The 20,193-nt window shown below is 38.0% G+C and overlaps 1 protein-coding gene across 1 annotated transcript in view; it reads left to right on the top strand.

The window, feature by feature from the left end:
* The window catches only part of cacna2d3a (calcium channel, voltage-dependent, alpha 2/delta subunit 3a), a 182,387-nt gene that overhangs the window by 3,897 nt on the left and 158,297 nt on the right, over positions 1 to 20,193 (top strand). The window lies entirely within an intron of this gene.

Here is a 20,193-nt window from a genome sequence, read left to right as displayed (position 1 = left end):
GTAATTGATGTGGTTGCACTTTCCTTGATTAGTATGTCTATGTCAGAACTCTAATGTCTGCTTTGAAGAAAAATTGGCAGAAGGGTGGAAATTTTTCTTTGATGTGATGATTTAATTAAAATACGCAGCACTCATTTTACATTATAAAATGTGTGAAAAGGAGGCATTTAAGTAGAGATAAGGCCACTAGATGGAAGGAACTGGAATAAATCCTGATTAAACGGATGTATGGTCTTGATTTAAAATGTAAGAATTTATACGTGATATTTCAATTATTTCGTTGTTTCACATTTGTGTATTTGTGTGGCTGATTAGGTGAAATGAATGCAGGAAAACATTCCCATAGAACTTGTTTTACTTGTGCATACGTTTCTTAAAGTTCTGCATTTTATGGATTAGGAAAATAGGAAATTATTTTAAAGCTTGCAAAAGTTCATGGAAGTGTGTTTGGCTGTAAGTTGTGACATTGGTCTTAGCATTTATGTTTGCTACCAGTGGGCTTTGTAAGGGGTGTGTGCACGTATATGAGAGTGTGTATATTTATACATACATCGATATAAAACTGGTCAAATAAAGTATATGAGTGCCTGTTCCTCTCATCGAGAAATGTGTGGGGGAGGAGCATTACATTATAGATGCATCTAACTCTGGAAAGGATCAGTGAATTAATCTTGAGCATCACAGAGAAAGGGATCCAGACATACCTTCTCTAAGCCATGCTCATGACCTCCGGGATCCCCCTTCATCCATTATTACACAATCACGAGAGTGACAAAATTCTGTGCAGCACACACGTAAACATCTTTAAGAGCACTTATTAACTTGATCCTTTCCGGCTTTCTAAATCAGATCCGGTTACACTGCACGTTGTATTCTTTCTAAGACAAGTGCATTGGACACAAAGGCACAAACATATGGACATATTAAAACCCCCCACACATACACACACACACACACACACAGCTGCAAATGATCTGTTTAACTGTTTGATCATAAATTAGAGGACTGTGTGCTTTATTGCAGTCTCAGTGTTTTCCCGATCAACTTCATGTCCTTAATAGAACATCATTTAACTAACCATCTTTTGGCTTTTGAATTAATTGTGTATGTGTGTGTCCCATCTTACTGGCTGGTACCTGTGTCCTCTGTGGCCATGAACAACAAGACGGCATATGATATAGAACCTCAAAGAAAAATGGACTCACTTTTCCTTTAAGGCGAGGGATGACCTTCTTTCTTTTTCTCTGAAATGACAAAATTATCTGCCATCAACAAATTAACACGGAATTGTATCTTGCCAAGCTGTTCAGGAAAGATCAAGATTTTCTGTGAAGCATAGCGAATTCAAAGAAGTGCCAACAGCAGAATGACGTGACACTCAAAATGACCTTTTAAGAGGTTTAACTTCAATTAAGACGAGATAGAGATTACAGAATGTTTAGTGTCCGTTTTAATAGACTGCAAGATATTCAATACAAGATGCAAGTTACAAGATATCAGATCAAAGGACTTCTTTACTATGAATATTGCTTTCAGTCTATCGATATTTGTGAAAATAGCATGTAGTTCTCTGATTTTGCTGAACTACATGCTATATTCTGAAATGAGCACGAGCCATATAAAGGGGAAAAAAGTTTATTAATGGTTATATTTGCAGTATATTTAATTTATAATATTAACATAATTATATATACTAATTTATTTTAGAGATGGATGCTAATAGTGTGATATTATTATTATTTTTTAAAATTGTGCCATTTCTTTATTCTACCAGGTCATTTGGGCTGAAGTATCTGTTTTAAAATTCAGTATGCTTTCTTTGTGAAAATCTTTAACATTGCTTCTTGAATGACCGATACATTGTACTGTTCCGGACTTGAACATGATTGACACCAATACCAGACTCAATTTTCTTTCATTAAGCGTAGGTATATAACAGTGCTCTTTGGTGCAAAACAGTTACTGAGATTAATTAATAGTGACTCCATCCATTTGGATCACATTGTCCTTGAGATCTTGGATACAGTCATTACCCATGAATCATCACATTAAATTAAATCTTCTATGGTACAGCTAGGTCCTTACTGTATCCCTTGTATTGTAATTTTCTTTTCAGAAAGATAAACTCCATTACATTGCTTTACATGATATCCCTTTCATGGATATTGAATTTTTTGAGGAATCCTAATCCTCCATTGAAAATCATTCGGAAACACTCACCTTATCTACTTTCTGCCTTTTCATTGGATTTTTAAAAAACTATTTTTACTCACATACTGTGAATAATTTCCTAAATTAAACTCTCAATTCAGGAATTATTTAATTGGAAGTGTGTTTATTCTCATTATTTTATAATGTCCTTTGAGGTTATATGACATGAACCAAACCTGTTGTTTATTGCTTTTATACAGTTTAACCACCATTGCACGTACTGCTAATTAGGAAGCCATGTAAGCTGTGTAACCCCAAATTGTTTTGACATAACTGTGGTGAGGAGGCAATACCAAGGCAATAATGAGGCTGATTATACATGTATAAATAGCACCGTTAAAGGTGTCTTTGGCATTTCTGCGTAAGGGACTTCCTGATTCTAGGAGCAAAAATAGTATATGATGTTGTCCTGTTCTGCCCTCCTCATGAGCCAGAGACACACAACAGAGCATACAGCAGGAGTTATTGCCAGTTGAAAGAAAGAACCTGTCGGGGCAGGGTAAATAGCCAAGGGGTGGAAATGAGACCTTAGGTACCCTGGTCAACGTAGCCCTGTTTCCTGCAGGATGAAGCCAACTGTTCATGAAGTTCCTGCTAGTCACAGATAGGGAATGATATCCCACCACAAGCCGAGGCATGAATTAGTGGTGCTTACAGCAAGTACTTTTATTCACTGAGCCACTTGGCTGGGTCTGCTTTTCATTTTCTGAGAGCTGCCTGAGTAGAACATTCTCCTATACTCAACCCCCATCACAGCATGGAGGTCTCATACTGGACCAGGAGGGTTTATGGCTTTATTCCATAGCTGAATCTTACTAAATACTTTAAAAAACTGTACTCACTGCTCATCTCTCTTTCTGGTGTGCAGCATTATGAAAATGGAGTGCGGAATTACTCCTCTGTGGTAAACTGCCATCCAATCCAGAGTGGTGTAGTTTTGGTACAAGCTGTTTTACAACAGGAGACATGGCATAAAACCTAAGTGCATCATTCATTTAACCTTTGTCTTATTAAACTGTGTTAACTCTCATTGTGTATTTATACGGACACACTGCTGTTAGCACTGTAAAGCACAAGACAAGTTCACAAAATCAGTATGCACAATTTCACATGGCATTGTTTTTACTCATTACTTAATGGGGACTTAGCTGGATTATGTTGTATTTCACCACCTTGATTTTAGAATTAATAAAGCAACACAACAAATTATTAAATTGTCAGACTGAACAATATATTCCAATACACAACAAACCAGCATGCTGCGTCCACTAGATGTCACTGTTGGTTAAACATGAGGCTCAGAGGCTGCACAGTCCAGATGTGACCCCTTGAGCAAATTCTGTTTTCCCACAAGCAGGTGGAAATGAACATAGCAGGTTTGCTTTTCCACTGCTGGGAAATCATACATTACATCCTACTGACATGTGTCTGAATTTCCAGAGTCATTCATCATTCCTTAATGTTCTTTCGATTGCACAGATGCTTACCACAGAAATTTATATTTGATGTTTGCATTATAATACTGATCTGTCATTACTCATGTTGCTATGCAATAACTCCTAGTGCCTGGGATGTTATGAGAAGCCATGCTTATAAAGCTGTGATTACCACATTAAAATACACATTTCTATCATGGTGATTACACTGTAAATGTTTAAATGTTTAAATTTCATAATATTCTAAAACATGCACAACAAAGACGAAATTAAAGAAAATCATTTTTTTCTCACGTGTTGTGCATGCAATATACACATGTAAAATATCTTCCCACAGTCAGAAGATTAGAAAATCTTGGTTTTACATGTGTCTCTTAACATTCTGATGGTTTGTTTGCTTTGTTTGTGTGAAGGTATGTACTGTATTTTTTGCATGTGTGAAAGTATGTGTGTGTCAGACCTAGGTCAAATAATACTTACCATTAGATTCCTGTGAATTTCCTGCAAATTACTGTCAATTAAAAACATCTGTTGACACTAGTATTTAGAATTCAACTTAGAATAAACTCTCATGGATCTTCTGCAGTGTTTTCACATTTTACTGAAATCCTACGAGTGCCAGTATTTAAAAAAATGTATGTGTGTGCGTGTGTGTCTGTGTGCATGCATGCATGTGTGTGTGTGTGTGTGTTTGTGTGTCTGTGTGCATGAATGTGTGTGTTCGTGTCTGTGCACATGCATGTGTGTGTGTGTGTGTGTGTGTCTGTGTGCATGCATGTGTGTGTGTGTGTGTGTGTGTGTCTGTGTGCATGCATGTGTGTGTGTATGTGTGTGTGCCTGTGTCTGTGTGCATGCGTGTGTGTGTGTGTGTACCTGTGTCTGTGTCTGTGTACATGCATGCGTGTGCGCGTGTGTATGCCTGTGTCTGTATGCATGCATGTGCGTGCGTGTGCCTGTGTCTGTGTGCATGCTTGTGTGTGTGTGTGTGTGTGTGTGCCTGTGTCTGTGTGCATGCATGTATGCGTGTGTGTGCGTGTCTGTGTCTATGTTTGTGTGCATGCATGCGTGTGCTAGTCCCAGTTTGCAGCCCTCTACCCTCTTACCTGATGGATTGTCTCTGGCTCATTGCAGCCCTCTAAAGGATGAAATAGTTCTGAAAATGGATTGATGGATTTAAAATATATTTCTCAGGGGTTAGATTTCATCTTTGAAAATATATTAGTTTTGTAAGGATGGTTACTTCAGCCTAGAATATCTCTACATGAACTGTGTGCAGTGTCTATAAAAACTAAGAGTCCTTGAGATATGAATGGAATGGACAGGAAGGAAAGCCAAACTCCAGCACCCCTACATGATGGAGATTGTTAAGGATTAGAGTAGAGTCCAAGCCTTAGTGTACAGTATCACCCTGATGGAGAACCACCTCGCAATATCATCCATCATGTTGGCCAGAGTGACAGAGATCTGACAGAGACAGAGTCCGATGTGAGGAAGAAGTGAAAGGTTATATGTTCCTCAGTATTTTGAAAATGCATATTTGAGATTGTTTTGCAATCCATGAAACATATGGAAATCATTGGCAAGTGACCATTTAGGTATATAAAGGCTGCCAGTATACTGTTTAGCCAAACTTGTCTACCAGGAGAAACAATTTCACTTAAAAAACGAAAAAAGAAGAAGCAAAAAAGCTACATTATCATTGTTGCAGGTCATTACATCAAATATCCTTATTGGTATTTGTTACTAAGAAGAAAAGATTGTTTTATTTCCTCAGTTACAGTTATAGTCAATTTTCACATGGTCCAGAATTTCAGTATATTATGCTCTAAACCTAACAATGAATGTGAACTAGCTTATGAGTATCTTATCTTTTCACTTTGTGTGGAGATGGTGGCGGAGTGATCAACGCACAAATACCTTTGCTGCAGTGGTGCTGACAGCTATGCTCGCCCTGACTGATTACAATTTGGTTGCATTTCTATTCAAAGGCAGTCTTCTGAGATTTCATTAATCTGTGTTTGAAGCTAACTTGGGTTCCTGCAGTACGTGAGCCTCCCTCTCACCAGGCAGGCTGTCTCCCTGCTCCATGCTCACACATGACCTAATTCACTGGATTATACAATTGAATTAGTAAAAAAAGAAAAAAAAACCCTGCATGCTGCATGCAAGGCTCTCCTCTCAATATAGAGGGGCTTTCTCGATATTGAATCAGACCATCATTCACTCACTTCCAATGCAGCACTCAATTTCTATTATATATATATACATGTATATATACATATATATACATGTATTATATATATATTCTTTCAAACAGGGTGATTAGAATTTCCCACTTTCATATTCTGTAACCTATGAATACATCTGGATTTCTGGATATAAGAAATATAAATTGAGCACAATTTGGGTACAAGAGCCAGGCCTGCACATGATTCTAACCCAAGGCCCAGACACTATTTCTGTGAATCCTATTCCACACACTGCTCCACAGGGGATGAAAAGTAGTTTAAATACTGGCAAGGTGGTAGATGCGAGGAGAATACATGGGGACTGAACTGATAAACATCTGTAATTTCCTGTGGTTGTACTTCTTTTCAGCTGTGTACACGTCCTGGCTTGTCTGCGAGATTGTGTCTCGCCATGCTGAAGGCAGATAAAAACGCAGATGTGATATAAATTCATGAACTTTCATTTTGTGATATCAACTCAAAAAAATAAAAAACACACTCACACACAACCATGATGCATTTCATTCTCTAGCATGCAAGTCAGGTACAAATTGAGAAAATAGACATCTTGAAATGTAATGCTTTTTCTTCATCAGCTCCTATTAACTTTGTTTCTCTTACATTAGTTTCTATAGATTTATGATGCAAGTCCAAGGCCAGCGATTTGTAGTCACAATTACATTAAATTACATTTATTTGGCAGACGCTTCTATCAGACTCAACCTTATTTTCTCAAACCGCCCCCCAACAAATCTACTTTCATCACGTCATCAAAGAGAGTGCATGTTTGGCACTGTAGTTTGCTATCAAAGTCTCTGGGTTTCTTAGGGCATGAACTTCATAAGTAATAACCCCCCCCCCACGATAAAAACAAGAAGTAGAGAAAAGTTGGCTTATCTCTCCTTCGGCCTTTTCTGCGTGGCATGAAAGTCCTTTGTGTGCGAAAGCTGGGAACCCGGGCTCTTTGTGGACTGGTCTGTGTTTTGACAGATATGATTTGCTGTTTTAAATTTAAAGCTGCTGGGGAGAGAGAAAAAAAGGCCTTGAGGATTCTAGATGGTTCTTTTGTCACAGCCAAACTGGTGTTGAGTTTTTGCATTTAAGCAGCTTTTTCTTTTTGGGAAATAAAGTCCGTCTGTAAAGGATGCTGTGTTGTCTGTGTGATTCGGACAGTTATCAGGCAAACTCAGTCTAATTCCCCAAGACACAGCTGGCTGCCTCCACAGCTGGCTCTTGGCTCCAAATGATAGGGTGGATGTTGGCAGTAAAGTTCTCTCCCTCTCTTTTTTCTCTCTGTCTGTCTCTGCTTCAGTGTTGTTGGATGTTGTCGCAGACTGAACAGTGTCACGCTCGGCTCAGGAGCTGTGGTAGAGCTGTACGTTGTTATGATCTTCACCGCAGTCTGAGGTAGTTGAGGGCTAGTGTTGTATTTCCATTAAATAAACTTGAGCACAGAGCAAAATAAAAATGTATACGTATATTTGACCTTACTGCATGCGATTTGAGTTAACATTGTCAGCAACCGATTCGATGAAACTGAAAGACACTTGAGACACTTGAAGAGGTTTTTTTTATTTTATTTTGATCTTGTCTGAATTAACCAAATATATGTTGTATTGGTCATGTTCTCATTTAGTATTCATTTATTATTTCATATCTGGTCTGTACACTACAGTTAGTCTGATACTGAACTTTATTTTGTCCCTTAATTACAATTTACACAGTTACTAAAGGGTGTTCTGAGCATTCTGATAATGTACCTCAGAGTTCCAGGATTTAGAAAAGCGTGAATATGAGCTTCCCGTCTAGCTTTTGTCATCATAATAGTGGAGTCAATTATTTTTATATGAATACATCTTTCATATTGAAGATACAGATACCTCTGAGACATTTTGTCATTTTAGTGGTGATATGTATAATTCATTGCTGTGCTTCTGTGACACATGCAATGCAGGCAGCTTGTGTCTAATAAAGGCTTTGAGATTTTCAGTCAGCTCACTTTTAATATCCTGTAAGCTGGACCACTTGCTTGGTTTTTTAGGCAAAAAGCATGTCTTTGAAGAATGATTTCAAAATATACATTTTGATAAGGTGCGTTGAATTGCAGCAAATGAAAGAAAGAAAAACTCTCAGAAGGAAGTAGATTGTATATCTGAAATTACTTGTTGGGGTGGGGGAACAGGGGTGTATGAAAAAAGATGGATTTGCTTGTGAGACCAAGAAGGTGATTTAAAATGAAGTGTAATAAAATAACAATTGAAAAAGCACTGCTCCCAGGAGGACTAATCTATAGAGGTATCTGTATGTAGCATTCCATACTAGCTACTAATAACATAAGCTGTGAAATGCATTAGCCAAGCTTCTATTTACCATGCCGTATATTTGCTTCAGATCAATCCAAAACGTGCAGACTGCAGAGTTGCTGCTTAAAATATACAGTAGATCACCATGTGCAATTTGTTATCATTAGTTTATATATATAAAAAATGTTTTTATGAATAAAATGGAAATGTGGGTATGTGTGCAGATGGATGTATGCTTCTGTGGACAGTAAAATGAGAGGAAGTTAAAAAGCAGAAATGGTGTACCATGGATTGAATAATGTAAATGTCATCTGTTGTAATTGTATTGCTTTTGTATTTGAACTGTATTCATTTTACATTGCAATGCAGAGGAAAAGAAAAAACTAAATGGCACATTAACGTATATCACACACTGTATATCACAATACTCAGTCCTTATGCAATTGATCAAATATTTTAGTTATCGGGCATGCCAGGTTGAGGTTCAGCTAAGATCCCTCATTCTCAATGTAGTAACATGTCCCATGGTCCAGAGTTCAGTCCAGCCTATGCAAACCATGCCTGGTAAACCCATGGGGCGAAGCACAGTCGGCCTTGACTTTATGCAGGGAGAGATGGTCCATCTCAATTTTAAACTCCTTTGGTCAGCTGGGCTTCTGCAGTCTGCCAGCCCTGCACCAGCTCAGCAGAGTCCTCTAATCCAATGATTGCACAGGTCGCTGGTGGAAAGTGAACTGATAAACAGAAACTGTTGCCAACACATGCCTCATAGGACAACAGTGCTGGTCTGTGCTTTTCTTACCTGATGGAGGATGTTGCAGCAATGGGACAAGCCCATAAATACAAAACACCAGTACATTAATGACAAAAAAAGCAGGGACTGTCAACACTTTCATTTTTCAGTATGCAGAAACAAGAGTGATATACAAGGGCTAAAAGTAGAGTTTGATCTGCGAAAATGGGAACCTGGACTAGGATATGGAATAGGGCTTGATTAGGAGCAAGGTTGGCTAAGATTTATATTAGGGTTTGGTTATGGGGTGTGATCTAAAATTGGAGTTGGATAAAGGACAGGATAGCATCAGAATTAGATTTCAATTGCAGATGCTGCACTAATAATTATTTCTTTGGACAATGGAAAAATATGTTTTTATATAGTGGAAGTGGAGAAAATGCAATGTTATATACATGTACATGGGTTTACACATTAATTACTGGTGTAGCAATCACATGGATCATTTATTTTTCCAGGTATTCAGTACTACCATTTGGATCTGCGTTCAAACTTTACCCCCCTTTTTTAGCGTGCAGGGGAATTTAGAAATTGGCTCATATTCTGTGAAGTGCGCAATACTTAAAACCTAAAAAAGGGTGAAATACTGGAAGGATTTTGTACTTGCGGAACGAATTAGACTTCCTTGGAATTGTGATTAATACAGCAGTCTTAATGAGATGTCAGTTATGCATTGTGAGTGATTTATGTCAGAGTATATGTGTGAATATATTCTTCACAGACCATAATAATTGCAGCTAGTGTCTGTGCATTCTGTATATACCACATGACTGTGGACAGAATAAGAGGAGCTTTAAATGGCCCCTACATCATGCTTCCTATTGCTTTTCTTTACTTGCTGTTGACAGTGTCCTCTATGACCTCAAAAGTGCTCAAGCTCAACCCTCAATTACCCCGCGCGTCTTCGGAGATGTAGAGCATGCCTGAGAGAGGTAGCACATGAGGACATCATTACCTTGTTATTACCAGGAGTAGGTCATCACTTTTAGAGGTTTTTAATGTGTCCCTTGGACATTCCTTACAGATGATGCAAGACCAAGGGATCAATTTATAGTTTAATTTATATTTTATGGATAGAGGTTGCAAACCATGGTCGAATGGTGAGTGTGCAGTTCTTTGCGCTTCATAAACGCGTTTTCCTTGTCAAAGGCAGTAGGTCACACCCAAGGACTTCCTGGTCGCATACGATGGGAAAAAAAAAACATGCATGAAAGAAAACCCGAGAAACAGATTTTCTTTTCACAATAATGGTTTTCCATTTCACAAGGTGACTTATGACAGACGATAGGAAAGGTCAGAGGTCAGACGATAACTTTTTATATTTGACTGCTGTGGAAGTGTGGGTTGTTTACAGACACCCCCTCACTCCTACACCCCACTACCACATGACCTGCCAGTGTATGTATGTCCCCCCTTGGAGCTGGACACTCAGATGTAAGATGCATTGGAGAAACTCAGAATGCCAACGGATGAAATGACATGTTTATATTACAAGTGCTATCTCTCAGGGAACTGCAGTGCGGGCAAGGAGCTTTCAAATAGCGGCTGCTTCACTGGCTATCTGTATTATACAATAAATATGTATGTATAAAAAAGCAAAACAAAAATAATAAAGCAATAATGAAAAGACAAAATGTTAATACAGTATAATTTTATCTGAATTACAATGTTTTACCCAGACCTAAACACTTTGTGGGCCCAACAGATTCTTAAAAAAGTCACAATTCCCTGCAATAGATAGTTAGTGATGTAAAGCAGTGTAGCAGTATAGTCTGGACTCATGCGATCTTGATCATAAGCAAAGGCTTTTTCAAAAGAACGGTCCTTTGCTGAATCAGTAAGGTGCAGATCTTGAAATCATTGTTGATCTTTGAAAGAGAACACCACAATACATTTGTAGTATCCCAGCATGACCTTATTCCAGACCATTTACTTGCGTTTTTAACATTCATGCGACAGCTTGCATTAGGGAAGCGCTGTAAATATATATGACTGATGGACTCCCTCCTCCAGCATTCTGCTCCTTTTCTGCTCTAGTCACTCTGCCTTCTCCTCCTTGCCTGTCCATCTATATTTGGAACGGATGTTTTAATTATGCATGCTACTGTGGTGCTTTTAGTATTATGGCCTGTTTTGGGGAACAGTTGTTTCTCAGTTCTGTACTGCATGTGAGTGATAATCAAAATGAATAGATGATTATCAAGTGAAAAGTGCAGCAAGTGAGTATTTTTATGAAAAGGAAATAATTTACTGTACTGTTGCTTTGATGTAGCGTTTTAAAACAGTACAATATATGCTGTGCTCAAATTAATGAAGCTGATAAAAAAAAATACCTGTGCTAAAGAACCTTTAAAGAAAATACTTCCTCTAACTGAGTTTTCAACCTCGAAGACAGAAACCCTATTATACAGTATGCTTGTTTTTAAGAGTCTTCTAAAGTTTTATAAATGTCCTGGGTTTCTGTGTGTACATGTGTGTTTATTTGTTTGTTTATCAATCCATGTATGCTTGTGTTTTTGTCTATAAGACAAAGACTAACATATACACATACCAATCATGCAAAATATGAGCAAGGAGTGAGATAAAAAGCCATTTTTCCATGCAAGAATGATTAAACATTAGCTTTCTGAAGTTATTGTATGCCTGCACTACATTTCAAAAAACAAACAGATGTGGGCTGAACTGTAGCAAAGGCCATGTAACGCATTTATGAAACACTTGGCAAATATAACTGCATCGTTGTATATTAGATTAAGGCCATTTAGCATTCAGGTTTAACTGCTTTATGGGCTGGCATGTGCTTTCAGTCTCCTTTCAGAAGATGTGAACTGCATTGGTCTGCCAAGTAATACTTGAAACAATGGTAGAAATGTACTCAGACATTCATTTTGTTACATAAAATTTGAATGTTGTTAATCATTTGCATGTTTTCTATACTTAATTAGATTTAATATATTTAATTGCTGAACGCTTGCATACTTTTCCCTCCTGTTGCAAAAGGAAAAAGCACCATACAGACACATCATGTGCACACACATTACAGTATGTTGTGTTCGTATTGTGGTCTCACATCTGATTACCAACAGCGAGGGTCAATGGAACATTGACATTAATTGCTTAATGGGATTAGAGAGTATGAACTAACCATTGACTGTAGTGTGCAATGTTGGCTTACAGAGCTTCATTGTATTGCAATCAGCAGAAAATATGACATTGTTATTGATTGATTCATACATAAAAATCCTTGTAAAAATATCCTGCAGTATATTCTGCAGTAGGTTGTCATACAGGACTCCATATCTCCATTGCTTGTCATTTTATTAGTGAGTAATTATTTTGCAAGAAACAAACCAAACACACAGAATCCAGAGGGAATTGACCCTGGCACCTTTTAAAAGTGGGTAGGATTGCAATCTGAAGTTCTGAATAATTATTATTGATTTTAAAGGTACGTACTGCATGTTACTATATATTGCTCATTCATACAATATTTGATTCGGTTTTTGGGAATGTTAGTATTATTCAATATCCTTTCTGTGGAAGAAAAATTTAAATACACAATTAAACGGAGAACAGAAAACAAACATTGAGAACTTTAAAATCTTTCAGGAAACCCAGTAATGAACCATATGAGCTGATGAAAAAGGAATCATGGGATGGCGTTCAATACTGAAAGCATGCCATTTCACATTTGTGCTTATGAAATCCCATTTCTTTAATGAACAATTAGCCACTGCTCGCTCTCTCTACTTCAAATTATATCCTCGACTGTCTTGGGACCAAATTTGTATTTGCAGTAAATTGTAATTAATGGAAAAAGACACCCTCTCACTGGATCAGGAGAGAGTTTGCCTGGCACTGCCATTGTTGCATGGCGTTAATGGAATTTTCAACTGGCCTTCTTATCAGTACTTTATATAGCCCAACAGAAAAATCTCTCTGTTGTTCTGATATATGATCTAATTACTGAGCTAATCATTGATTCTCCCCCCAGTAAGACACAAAGCCTTGTCTTGCAGAAAGAGATTTATCAGCTCTCTCACATGGAAGACATCATCATTATACTTTGACAATCCATGGAGGCCTCTGACAGAAGGGATTCTTTTGATTGCCATTTAGCAAAGGGGGGACAATCGGTGTGGACATGAAATTATATGCGTAAATAAGGAAAGATTATGATTATGATTGTGGCTATTGGAAATTGTAGAGAGGTACCTGTAACACTAGCTGGAATATATTAGATATGTATATGTATTGGATAGAGACGGTTTGAAGAAGTATGAATTAAAATCATTTATTGAACTGGCAAATCCAGTGATGCAGGGCTGGGGGTGGCCACTGATCACACAGACAGGAATAACAAAGGACTTAAATGTTACCAAAGTGCTCTCAACTCAAAATTCTTTTAAATTTGTCTCTTAAATACTTACACATTATTTTCTCTCCTCACCAGAGATGATTTGAATTACATGCATACCCACCTGTGTAATAGCCTTGCATTTCATATAAACATTGCAGTTGCAACATAGCTTCTGAAAAAGAGGCAGATTGCACTCTCATTGTCATTCTGATATTTATATATTTATGAATTGTAAAATAGTGTACAGTCACTTGTATCAATTCACTTGACAGAGCACTTTCTAAAAATAGAATGTCCTGCTTAATCAAAGCTACTGAGCAGTATTTTCATAGACACAGACATTAAAAAAGAATGGCGCCTTATTATTAATTAAATGGGGGGAGGTATTTTCGGAGGCAGGTAGGTTCATGAATGTGAAGGCAGAATTATTTATGGAATAATTTTAGCTCTGCATGCTCTAATGGGACCTAAAGCATCAGATGCACTCTGCATCAGAGGGAACTAAAGGCAGCAGTGCATATGTGAATACTTTATGATCTGACAGGATGTGAATGTGAACCTCTGAACCCTTGGGACCTTCTCTCCTGCTCAGTCCTTGCCTGTAGAACTCCCTCAACTGTCACGCGTGTAATGCATGAGAAACATGGGGCAGGTATGTACAATGTAATGTGTATAATGTGTATGTGAGTGTGTCTGTGGGCGTTTGCGTTTGTATTGTGGTGTACTCTGATGTTCCAATGACTCTTGCCTACATCAACTCCTCCACTAACTCCTCGGAGTTACAAAGTTACAGCTGTACATCTTAAAATGTTTCAAAGTAGTTACAGCTATATGCATTTATGTTTCAGAGTAGAGTAACCTTCTTCAATTTTAAATTTCAATAAGCATTATACTTCCGTCGAACTGAGCACCTGTGCTAGTTATGTGTAATGAAGGAACTGTAGGGCAGTTCACAGAAGTCTGCCTCAAAAGAAAACAGACAGTGCTCAGTTGCAAAACATCTGGTTGGATCAGCATCATGTAAAAGACAGATAGTGCTGTCTGTTGGAGGAACAGTATCAAAGTTTTGGAGACAGGAAAGGAAATATCACTCTACCTGCAATGATCCCATGAAGATAAATTAAATAATCCCCTGGATTAAATCATTGTTTGTCATTAAATTGGAGATGCTGTAAAACATGTTATTTTTCTTCAGAATCATGGTTTTTGTCCATCAATGAATAGAACCTATTAAAAACTGTATGTGAATTTCAAAGACTGATACTTACATTTATTTATATCACAGTTAAGGACAAATGTTTATTGAATTGGAGTCAGTGTTGTGCACATAATCAAGATACAGACCACAGTGAAAGAGTACTTCACTTCTGACAAAAACTTGAATTGTTTTAAATTACTGTACATTACTGTACATTGATAAAACAAATATTCACTAAATACATAAAATACTCAAGTAAAAAACATTTGTAAACTGCAGGAAATATTTGTTGTATGCATTACATTTTTTCAAAATTATTTATTTTTGAAACATACAGTAGATAAACTTATGAAAAACATGCTTTTGTTTTCAAATATGTAATCAAGGTCATATCTCACATGTTCAAAGTCTACATAAATTTGGCAAAAGCAGAACCCTTTGGAGTAAACATTTGAATAAATGCAAAAAAATGAAAGTAAATATAAATATGAAGTAATGCTACATTTGGCAACCCAAATCAAATGCGTTTGACACAGTTTTTGTCTACATGTTCACTCCTCAGGGTGCCCTTCCAGTGTATGAGAATATCACAGGCAGTAATCTATGCAGCAGTGACCTTGACGTTAATGAGGTCTCTCAGACGTATGGTTGACTGCCCTGAGGTCAGGTGTGGTGCAGCCAGGGATGAAGGGTTTTTTAAATGCAGAATGCTGCCTCATCACAGGATAGGGAAGAGCCAAGAACCCATTTCATCGTCTTTCAACAAATTCAACAAAATGCTCAAGCAAATGCACAGTTTGAGAAAAAATATTTTCAGATGTACTGTGTGCATTATCCATGTTTGTATGGACAACCTGTCATATATAGCCACCTATGTGGACTTTCCATAAAAATAAAAAATATGTCAATTTCTCAGAATGCTTTGTTAGAATATGCCACATGCTATGTAATTTCCTGTAGTATGGATTTCTCCACAGAAAATTGTTATTCAGCACAGGAGAGGAGAGGATGAAGCTTCTGCTTTTGATGATAGGGCTCCTCCCCCCTGACATTTTGACAGTTTCGAATCCACTGGCCCCACAGAACTCCACTGTGGTGAACTCGGAGGTCAGCAGTGACTATAGCTATTACCATGATTATTGTGATTACAGCTATAATTATTATTAGCATTTAGCTATTTGCATAGCAGCAATTGTCACTGCAATGCAGTGAGACCTCTTGCATTCAAATTGGATAAACTTCCCTGGCCCCTAAAGCCTGGGTTTTGCCTGATTGTTTTAAATTCATTGTGTACTTAAACAACCTATTCAGAGCTTCCCAGAGCAGCTGGGTGGCAAGAAACACATAGTATGTTATTTTCAGTCATGGATTCATGCCGAGAAGTACTTGTTATTTAAGATAAATGTTCAAACACTTTGAATGGTTGATTATTTGAGTTCTGTGTTTCCTGTTTTTTTCATACAGTCATAGATATCACAACATTTAGACAGAAAGGTTACATATTGGCTGAAATATTGCTATATTTAGGAGTAAATTGTACAATTAATTAATTGTATCTTTCAATAATATCCACAGAAATTTACAGAGCATAATTTGTGCTATGTTTTTAAAAACTAGGAACAAACAAGAGGTTATCATGTGGAGGCATTATCATTTACTTTTGACCAGTGCTGTGTGAAAAAAGGTTCTAAATCACAAAACAAAAATTCATAACTGCATAATTACTGAGGTAGTTTCGCATCTATCTCGATCCCCCCTGATAATTCCATTTTCCAAGTGATTAAATAAAGTAATACAATGTAATGGAATGTGCGTGGTGTGATGATTTTGGACCAACCTATGCATGGTCCCAACCACAGAATATTTTTTTATGCTGGATCATGTAGGTGTATTACATGTGGGGTTGGCACACTACATTCATTTTTGAATGAAAGGATTCTTGGCCTACAGTTGTGATTATATTCAGGCCCCCGCAAGAATTTCCAAAATTAAGCTGTAAACCAGCTACTGAACGTTTCTGCGGCCTAAGACATTTTCTAGCAAGCCTCTCTTCGAACCTGCATGATGCCTGCAAATTGGAAACCTAAGTGAAATAAATGAGCGAGAGTGGGATTAAGCTGCCACTCTGAAGCACAGGGGGTTAATCACGCACTCTTGCATACAGATGAATTGGAGTTTTCCATTGAAGTAGCGGAGGAGGAAACACAGAAACTGAAACGATGGGAAGCATTGATGCACCCTTCAAACAAGTGGTCCTCATAAAATCCATTCTTATTTTCATAGACATTGTGATGGTGATGATTCATCTTGATGAATGGAAGCGGTGAAGGCAGTAGATGATACCACCATCTGAAACATTATTCTCCTTAATTGATTCCCTGTGTGTCTTCAAATCGAACAATTAATGTGCATATAATTTTACTTCAGTGGGTGGTTGTTGAATTCTTACCCCACTGGTAATCTATACTTGGATGAGAACATTCTGAAAAGCACAGTGAAAGACTAGTTACCCTAGGGATGATGAAGTAATTTGACAGGATGAGTGCACTCCTCCAAAAGATCACGGAGATTCACAGAGTCTTCAGTCACCATTTTCCTCAGTGCTTACTTCTGTAATGCTCACCACTCAATACTCAATGGTGTAGCTTGGGAATGTACACATCCACATCCGCACAGGTCATTCTTTAAAAAGTAATATGTTGAATAATTTATACATGTGAATTCAAGAAAGTGACATTCTCTGTTACTGAGAAAAGCTTTTTTTTCAGAAGGACTACAGTACTTCTGCATATGGGCCACATGCTGGCCATTGGTAGTAATTATCTACTGGGCTGAGGGCTAGGGAGCTGATGCTGCTGGCTGCTCACTGGCAATGAGGCTAAATACACCGTTACCCCCTGTGAGTATATACAGTATAGGCCTACTAGCTATCCACACAATGTGTGGAACTGCAGCAGGCTTTGGAAGAGCTGTCACCACAGGCCAGGGCTGAATCTGGTGAGGCAGTGCGTGATTCAGCACCACGCACTGTCCAACCCTGCTCTCCTGCCACAACCATCTCCAATTATCTGCTCATCAGCCCAGCAGCTTAACAAAGGTGGAATTCAGCCATATGAGTGAAGAGTAGCTGATGCCAGTGCCTTGTTCATGGTGGTCACTCCCAATTGCCCCCGACCTTTCCATAGCTATCCAAAGAGATGGAGCCTCCTGGTGGCCATGTACTGACCATGCAGTCCACGTTCTACTGGACAGCCTAATACATAGAATAGACAAAGCAACCTGGCTGGCCTTATTGTTTTGTGTTGAACAAAGTTTCCCGGTGTTCAGCCATCATGTTTTGGTATCTCATATCATTGCCACTGACACTGTTGACACCATGACACTGTTCTAACCACAGACAGGCTTAGTAAGCCGATTCAAGAATTACTGATATTTCAAAATAGAATATAATGGCTCAGTTGGTAAAGGTAATTAACACTAGTACAAGCTGGTTTAGATGTAATCTAGATTCATCACAGGTTCAAGCCTGTGCTATGTCATTGACTGTGCTATGTTCATCAGGTAACCACTGCTTAGCTCCTCCCAACAGCATGCCAGGTGCTCATGACCAGCTGTCATGACATCAGTGAGAGATACAGTACACCTCTCTTCCAAGTGGTACAAGCTCTCCTTTTCAACTGTAGTGTAGAAAATACCACCACTTCAACTTACAGGTATCCATCAAAGTTATAATATGCACATACAATGAGGCGCCATTGTGGCTCCATCAACATTACTCATGTGCAAAAGGGTACATTTTCCATATAGTACAGAAATGGAAATTGGTAGTGTTAAGGTTAGTTGTGGTCTCCTTGGCTCCCATGATTCACTGCTGACCAGTGGGACTGAAAATGGGTTCTTGTTCATATCAGAACTCTTCACTTGCTGTGACCCATAGAAGAGAAGACAGATCGGCTTGCCCTAGTGAGGTAGCTCCTCTCTCACTGTGTGGGAACAGGAATCAGACACTGGCATGATTGATTGGTCCCAGATGCTGGGATAATAGGGCAACGTCAACCATGCGTAAAGCAGGCAGGCCTGTGATAAGCCCAGGTATGAGGGGCTTGTGGCTGGGAGTGATCCCTCGGGTTGACACTGTCAGATTCCCATCAACAGAAGCTCTGAGTGGTGACGAATGTAAGGCAATGGCTTTACTGTCTACACGGTCCCTCAGGGGACAGTCACTTCCTCTAGTAGAGCTTTTAGGGTCAGGGAAGGTCATCCAAGGATCAACACAGAACAGCTCCACTGCACTTTTTTCAAAGGTGCATAGGGTTTACCTTTTAAGAGAATGGACAAGGAAAATGTACTGGCTGGACAAATGAATAAGCCAGTCTTGGAAAAAACCCACAAATTTTGTGAACACGGTGGAACTGGCACATAAATATTTTCTCTGACTTTCACATACTTACGGATGTTGTACAGCACGCACACATACACGCTAGGCATATTTACAATGCCAAATCATTCAGTTTTAAATTGTGTGTGTGTACATGTATGTGAAATAATGTAAATGTGTTTCAATTGTTATAAAAATGTACTTTAATTGTTATCCAGCATAGGAAAAAAAACTTTGGAAGGGTTAAGGTATCCTTGGTGTACTGTTATGTTTTATTTATTGTAGAGAAATGGCAAAGGTGAATTCAGGTGAGGTCGTCAGTAAAAACGAACTGACATCAATAAGAAATACGCCTCTCCTCTTCTCAGCACAAGGTCTCCTGTAAGTACTGTGGGGCTAGTAGAAAATAGTCAGTGGCACTCAGATAAATGCACTGGAGGACTACGCACACTTCAAATGCAGCTGGCCTTATGTGGGTATGGGTGACACAGCAATCACCTAACCCTTTGAGAAGTAACTTCTACAGAAAAATGAAGCGACATTTCTATTCTCAACGATGAATGCATCAAGAAGCAAGAGCTTCTGCTGAATACTTGACAGCAACTGAATTATGGTATATTCAACAGCACAGATCTTCATCGTCTCATATAAAATATCATCAATAATAATAATAATAATAATAATAATAATAATAATAATAAATTAATAGTAGTAGTAACGAATTAGAAATTTTGAGTTCAAGCAGCTAAATCATCTAAATCACGAAAAAATACTGTTCACTTAGTTGGGTGGTTCACAAAAAGTACTAAAAAAAGCAAATCACTCAACTATTTAAGTGAACATTAGCCATCTAAGTATTATTTATCACTCGAATTTATTTAATAGCATATTTACATTTAAGCACTGCATTTGAAGAACAGTACGGCCGTTTTTTTCTGAATAAATGTGAATGTGGATGTCTGTGGTTGTTTTTGGCTTACATTAGCCTAAGTATTATTTATCACTCAAATTTATTTAATAGCATGTATTTACATTTAAGCACTGCATTTGAAGAACAGTAGGCTACGGCCGTTTTTTTCTGAATGAATGTGAATGTGGATGTCTATGGTTGTTTTTGGCTTATGGTAGAAAACAGTAGGCTAGACTTACAGTACATTGTTTAACTGTTTGACATAATGGTTTATGACACAAGCACAATGTCTTTTGATTGTTTCCCTTTGATTAAATATTGGTGCACGAATTATAGCCCGTTTGCCTCTCACGTACCTATATATAGGTATGATTGT

Source organism: Anguilla rostrata, chromosome 11 (assembly GCF_018555375.3).
Source record: "Anguilla rostrata isolate EN2019 chromosome 11, ASM1855537v3, whole genome shotgun sequence".
Lineage (NCBI taxonomy): Eukaryota > Metazoa > Chordata > Actinopteri > Anguilliformes > Anguillidae > Anguilla > Anguilla rostrata.
The sequence above is the reverse complement of the archived record's forward strand: the minus strand, read 5'-3'. Positions and strand labels throughout refer to the sequence as shown.